The following is a 7,679-nucleotide window of genomic DNA, read 5'->3' as shown; positions in this document are numbered from 1 at the left end:
CAATAAAAAATAAGACCACGCTGTATTTATAAACATTAACAAAAGCAAAACATTAACTGTCCCCTTCACACTCATAAGCTAAACCGCGCGAGAGAGAGAGGGACAGACTTTTCATGATGCGTATGCAGTGCGACGTCACGCCGCGCGCTTATTCACAAACACTACACAAGCGCAACGCGTGAATGTGTTCAACGTGAGCTACATGGTAGCCGGATTGGGGCTGTTAGATTTTATTTTTATTACGGAATTTCTTGAGTCGGTCGCCGCGCTCAAAGCCCGCGATAAAAACTATGCAATAGCTTAAAAATTGTTAATGTGATAGTTTTACAAATTTAACTAAAATCTAAGCTTAAAATTACCGTAGAAATTATATGAAAACAACAGGAAAAAAATCAATATCTACAGTGTAGCATTTCAAGTATAATAAAAGTCACAACTGATAAGAGTATCTTGACTGACACCGTTTGTAACTAGTTAGAGCTGAAGGCCATTTGAAGCATCAAAATTAACGTTAGTTAGTTTTAATATGCTTGACGTTAAAAAAACACATACTGGACGTAATTGTCGTATGATGAAGCTTGTTAAATAGATTTCAGTGATGGTATGCCGTATTTTACATCCATACACGTTTGTACTTTGTTTTTTACAGCCCACCTGGTGTTAAGTGGTTACTGGAGCCCATAGACATCTACAACGCAAATGCGCCACCCATCATGAGACATAAGTTCTAAGGTCTCAGTATAGTTACAACGGCTGCCCCACCCTTCAAACCGAAACGCATCACTGCTTCACGGCAGAAATAGGCTGGGCGGTGGTACCTACCCGTGCGGACTCACAACAGGTCCTACCACCAGTAAGGTCCTACCACCAGTAAGTACTATCATTCCGATAAGCATACATTCACACAAACTTGTCGTTGTAAGGTTATGGGTCTAATAACTAATACACGGTGGGCTGTAAGATCGCATACTAAAATTTAAAAAATTGATTCGCGTAATAATCCATTGCACTATGGCATAGCGAGTATGCATAGCTCACAATACTATACAATGGAATGTAATACAAAATAGTTGACCGTGCTTAGCAGACCAAACTAACAACAATTTTTTTTCTTTTTTATTGCTTAGGTAGCGGACGAGCTCACGGCCTACCTGGTGTTAAGTGGTTAGTGGAGCCCATAGACATCTACAACGTAAATGCCGCCACCTACCTTGAGATATGAGTTCTAATCAGTATAATTACAACGGCTGCCCCACCCTTCAAACCGAAACGCATTACTGATTCATAACAGATATATAGAATGTGAAAAAAATAAATTTAAAACTGAAATACATTGGGTGACTTATCAAGTGATCTATTCCAGTAACCATTGCAACGAGATGGTTTAGGTAATTGGAGAGCTTACGTATACACGCATGACCTGCTTTTTTTGCCACGTACCATCCGGCTATGGAATGAGCTCCCCTCCACGGTGTTTCCCGAGCGCTATGACATGTCCTTCATTAAAAGAGGCTTGTGGAGAGTATTAAGCGGTAGGCAGCGGCCTGGCTCTGCCCCCGGCATTGCTGAGGTCCGTGGGCGACGGTAACCACTCACCATCGGGCGGGCCGTAAGCCTACAAGGACAATAAAATAATAATAATAATAACAGACGATGAAATGATTTTAGTACATCGCATAGGTCATAAAGACACCGTACAGCGGACGAAGTGTTACCATACTTGTCTTAGCCGCCCGGCTATTTATACAAATGCGACCTCCGTAGTCGGACTGTCCGGATTCGATTCCACGCGCGATCACACGTCCGGCTTCGTTCGGAAAAGATTTAAAATTTATTAAAAATAATAATTGCAAAGTTTTTTTTTTAAGTGTTCAGTGAGTTACGATGTATGAAAACTTTCAGTGAAGACTGTATTTAGATCGTTTTTATTTTGTTGCTGTCAATTCGGTGAGTAGTTTTATTTGTTATTTTGTTTTTTTATTGCTTAGATGGGTGGACGAGCACACAGCCCACCTGGTGTTAAGTGGTTACTGGAGCCCTACATAGACATCTACAAAGTAAATGCGCCACCCACCTTGAGATATAAGTTCTTAGATCTCAGTATGGTTACAACGGCTGCCTCACCCTTCATACCGAAACGCATCACTGCTTCACGTTAAAAATAGGCAGGGTGGTGGTACCCACCCGTGCGGACTCACAAGAGGTCTAACTAAAAAACTAAAAACCAGTGTAAACAAAACCCAATGATTGTGTATATATGCAGCAAATTGGTTGACCAATAATCTAATCCTAATCATCAATGAGCCGTAAATCAGTCGACCTAAAAAGACAATAAAAAAATTAATACTTTCTGTGGGGCGACTCACCGGTCGATGCTTCTGTCTCGCGCAGCGAGAATTTATGAAGTGTCAGAGATCATACAGAACACCACTCACTATCCAGAAATTATTACACCAACTACGAGGAGAGCTAGTCAAACGGTATCTTTAGCTGCGTTGTTCAGGGATTCGCGTCTAAGTGTCAAATAGCGATCAGGGCGGTTGGAAACACATCTTAATATTCCGCTTATTAAGCCGCTTTCAGACTACGTTCAGCCCACTGAGTTTCTCGCCGGATCTTCTCAGTGGGTCGCGTTACCGATCCGGTGGTAGATTCTGCGAAGCACGGCTCTTGCTAGGGTTCGTGTTAGCAACGTCATCAGGTTTGAGCCCCGTGAGCTCACCTACTAGTTAAGGCGACGCTGACATAGCCTTTAAAGGCTATCAGCTTGGTTGGAAAAAAAAATCAGACTACGCTATAATATAATAGCATATAGTATATAGCTCATAGCACAACAATATCGCACACCATACATTGTTATGGGCACGTTCACATTGTACTGTTCTATATATTATTGTCTAAGTACAGGCTATATGGCACTATAGTATAGCGTAGTCTGAAAGCAGCTTTAGTTTGTATCTGAGAGCTAAATTGTCAAATTACACGCATGACAGTTTCCAAACCAGAACCCCATTTTACCAGCGAACGAAACTAGCACACACAAAAACATGTGTACCAAATTAATAAAAACTACATAATCCTATTTTGAACTTAAACGTTTGAAGGATAAGCAAAACAAGGGTACTTACTACTTGCATTGCAAAAAGTACCCTATAGCTTTAAATCTTCGTGCGTAATTTCATTGAGACCCATACAACTATCTTTGCTTGATTAAGTAACAAACATATAAGAGCCAAATTTCCACATTTACAATATAGAGAGACAGCTCACGATTAAGAAAACTATAGAGTATTCGAAACTGTATATTGTTTAGACTTCGACTTCACTTCTCTATGAGCATGGCGTTGTTAATGTCTTTGGACTAAAGAAAACACTTGACTTGGAGTACTGTATTAACCTTATCAATTAAACCAGAGCAGAAAAAACGGGTATTTGGAGCATCAAGGTGCGGCCTCGTGAGGCTCCTTGAAGAGTAACTAAAATAAAGTATATTGTAATATTTCTGGAATTCGTACGACGCTTAATAAAAATATCCTAAGCTAAACAAATACGCGACACTATGATCTAAAGTAAAACCTCATCCATTCCACGGTTTCCGTGTCAACGGTATCGCGTACAATGAATCGATTACGAAGGAATATCAGTGATATCCTTGTTCATTTCCCATAGACCCTAGGGTTCGCCGTCCGAAATGTGAATGCCTTTTAATCTATAAATATAAAAATGAATTTCAGTTCGTTAGTCTCGCTAAAACTCGAGAACGGCTGGACCGATTTGGCTAATGTTGATCTTGAATTATTTGTGGAAGTCCAGAGAAGGCTTAAAAGGTAGATAAATATGAAAACGCTCGGAATTAAATAAAAATAACAATTTTGTTTTTCCTTTAATGTGTCCCCCGTCGGACGGATTCCTTTTGTTTGTTTTAAGTTTATTTTATACAAAAGTTTAGGTCTTTTATTTATCGATTGAGGCACTACGAAGTCTGCCGGATCAACTAGTCATTGATATCTTCTTGCCCGTATGTTGTTAACAATTGAAAGTATTAATCTCGCACACGTCATTTCGGATCCTCTCGATCCACTAACAGGGCGTTTAGGTATCTCAAGCACCAGTTGCCAATCTCGTCGAACCCGTCGCTTGCGACGAAGGGTTCGCCGAGTAAACTAAGCCTCAGACACTGCCCACTGAGTCTCTCGCCGAATCTTCTCAGTGGGTCGCGTTTCCGATCTGGTAGGGGCTTTTAGGAAGGACTCTTGCTAGGGTGTTACTAAAATTTGCCTTCGAGCCCCGTGAGCTCACCTACTCATTCCGTGAATCTAGTATGACCCCTCGAGGTCACTAGAATAATTAGTAAAAATTAAAGTTAATCTCGCTGCTCGCAATCAAGACATTAACTTAGTAATTTAGCTAAATAAAATTAATCATTATATCATCAACTCGTGTTATTTACGTTAATTGGTTTTAAAACCAGTACGAAAACATCGGTATCCGGTTCGGAATAACGTTTTCATGTCAACAACCTTATTGTATGTTGTTTAAAAATTCCAATAGCGTTCTTACTTAACGTTTTGTTTTATTCAAAGTCAAAGGCAATGGTTTTTTTATTTATTTTATTTGTTTATTCATTTACACGTGTTTTAAAATATTATTTTCATTTTAAACAGTCAACTTAAATACATTGTTTCCATATTTTTTTTATTGCTAGATGAGTGGACCAGCTCACAGCCCACCTGGTGTTAAGTGGTTACTGGAGCCCATAGACATTTACGACGTAAATGCGCCACCCACCTTGAGATATAAGTTCTAAGGTCTCAAGTATAGTTACAACGGCTGCCCCGCCCTTCAAACCGAAACGCATTACTGCTTCACGGCAGAAATAGGTAGTTCCATACAGTAATATCACTGTGTGATATTGTTCTTAAATCAAATGTGTCATTCTAAATTAACCGGCAGAGAGGAGGCAAGCACTCTTATCATTTTTGATTCATTAATTTCGGTTCAATGAACATTTCATTAATTCACGGAGGCTAGCCACGAAGTTAGCTTAGAGGGTCTATGAATGATCATAGTGTGATATTGTGTCAGTGGTTTAGTCCACTATAATATAGTGTAGATATAAAATATGTGTATTTGACTTGGAAATCATCGTATCCTAATTTTTTTATTATACGCACGGCCCGCCTTGTATAAAGTGGTTACTGAAGCCCATAGTCATCACAATGTAAATTCTGTCACCCATCTAAACACATGAGGTCTAAATCTCGATTGTATGGTATAACGACTGACTCACGCTTCAAACAGACACTCATTACTACTTCGCAAAATAAAACGGGCACTATGGGAGTATACTAATGGTAGGACCTCTTGTGAGTCCGCACGGGTAGGTACCACCGCCCTGCCTATTTCTGCCGTGAAACAGTAATGCGTTTCGATTTGAAGGGTGGGGCAGCCGTTGTAACTATATCTTAGAACTGACCTTAGAACTTATGTCTCAAGGTGGGTGGCAGCCTTTACGTTGGAGATGTGAATGGGCTCCAGATATCACTTAGCACCAGGTGAATCTAAGAATTAAAAAACTCTCTGCTACCAGTAGATCCCAGCTGTCGATAGTCGATCACTGTAGACTGGTATAATACTGAAGGAACGCTACTGCCAAATGTGCGGTGGTGCGGTGAATCCCTTGTTGGCTTTACGATACTGGAGCAAATAGGATGAGGTTATTGGAGTGGTGGGCCCAAGGTGGGTTTTCGGTTTTCAAATTCTGCATTTTGTTGACGTAGGTAATAAGGTCTAATAAATCGTTCAACACCGGCTGCACGCACGAAAAAGTGTCACGTTCCGCGAACGTGCAAGTGAGAGGGTGGAACAAGCGATAGAGAGAGAGGCACGATCGGCCCAAACGTTAATCTATCGAAGAAATTGTAATTTTCAATTAAATCCTTCTTTGTATTATACGAAATAATGATGATTCAGTGATAATAATTCAATTCATAAAATTATGCAATTTTTCATCAATATTTCTTTATGACTTTATCACATATAAAACTATCGTTCATAAACCGACCTTACAGACAACCAAATTTTTTTTGTATTATTAATATATTTTCTATAAATGGATTTTAGTTTTACATATTACATAATGATTCGTTTCGTAACAAAAAACATACTTTTCAAATGTAATTTTCAAAAGGCATTGCCTTACGTATACGACCTAGCACGACAGCGGTTTTTTTCCATGCAATAAAATGTAGAGGTAAAAAAATATATTCTCATCTGCCCAGGTGAATAGGCTTTAGGTATTAATCGCGATTCTTCTATAAAAAAAACAGGGATTTTCATTTGTTTCATTGTAGATATATTTTTTTTATTGCTTAGATGGATGGACGAGCTCACAGCCCACCTGGTGTTAAGGGGTTACTGGAGCCCATAGACATCTACAACGTAAATGCGCCACCCACCTCGAGATATAAGTTCTAAGGTCTCAAGTATAGTTACAACGGCTGCCTTACCCTTCAAACCGAAACGCATTACTGCTTCACGGCAGAAATAGGCAGGGTGGTGGTACCTACCCGTGCGGACTCACAAGAAATCCTACCACCAGTGATTACGCAAATTACAATTTTGTGGGTTTGGTTTTTATTACACGATGTTATTCCTTCACCGTGGTAGTCAATCGTGAACAGTTGTTGAGTACGTATTTCATTAGAAAAATTGGTACCCGCCTGCGGGATTCGAACACCGGTGTATTACTACATACGATTGCACCGGACGTATTGTCCTTTAGGCCACGACGACTTCATTTTCGACGATTTTCGAAATTCGAATTCCTTTAAAGACAGGTGGTATAATAAAATTTCTAGAAGAAGTTTCTACGAGACCGTCCAAATTATAGATTTATTTTGAACAAACCTTTGAAAGAGTAGAGGTAGAGGGGGAAGAGGTTGACCGAAGAAGACATGGATAGAGTGTGTGAATGACGATATGAGAGAGAGAGGAGTGAGTGTTGAGATGACGGCTGATAGAAGAGAATGGAAGAGAAAAAATAGTTGTGCCGACCCCACCTAGTGGGATAAGGTGGAGAAAAAGAAGAAACCTTTGAAAGAGTAAAGGTAGAAAAATAAATACACGTTCTTCTTTCTTCTTGTTTTCAAGTATGGCAATTTACTTCTAGCACGTCCATATTCCCAGTGTCGAATTTCTAAAAAAATCTTTAATTATTAAACACATACATATTCTGTCATATAAAAAATTATATAAAGCTAAATAAGATCAAGTTTAATTCGGGGCTTTAATCGAGATGAAGTTAAATGAAACGAGATGAAAGCCTTAGTAAAATGGTTACTCATTGCGAATTTTTCAGTGGACTTTTTAGAAGAAACCGAGAAGCTACGGACAGCGGCTTTGTTTCATTTTCCCACATTTGCACTTTCTAAACAGTTATCTAATGAACCACCTTTATTACTTATTACAGCTTCAAGATACACTAAATTAACAAACAAAAGAATTCACACAGTTTCGCTCCACGCGTTGCCGCCTAATGCACATCAAAGGACCTGAATCTAGGTAATAGGCAGCAAGCTTCACTCGAACCTTGCATAGAAAACATCGGAAATTAATCAAAGACCCCTTTGGTACATCAGTTCCGATTACTAAGATATTCGATAAAATTAAAAGTTATC

General features: G+C 39.3%; 1 protein-coding gene across 1 annotated transcript in view; it reads left to right on the top strand.

Annotated features, from left to right (window-relative positions):
• Positions 1-1,747: 1,747 nt before the first annotated feature.
• The window catches only part of LOC114245256 (alkylglycerol monooxygenase), a 38,886-nt gene continuing 32,954 nt past the window's right edge, over positions 1,748-7,679 (top strand). Inside the window, exon 1 of the mRNA XM_028177359.2 lies at positions 1,748-1,947. The gene's annotated coding sequence lies outside the window, so the exon portion shown is untranslated. The remainder of the gene's footprint in view (positions 1,948-7,679) is intronic.

This window comes from Bombyx mandarina, chromosome 09, assembly GCF_030267445.1.
Source record: "Bombyx mandarina strain Sakado chromosome 09, ASM3026744v2".
Classification (NCBI taxonomy): domain Eukaryota; kingdom Metazoa; phylum Arthropoda; class Insecta; order Lepidoptera; family Bombycidae; genus Bombyx; species Bombyx mandarina.
The sequence above is the reverse complement of the archived record's forward strand: the minus strand, read 5'-3'. Positions and strand labels throughout refer to the sequence as shown.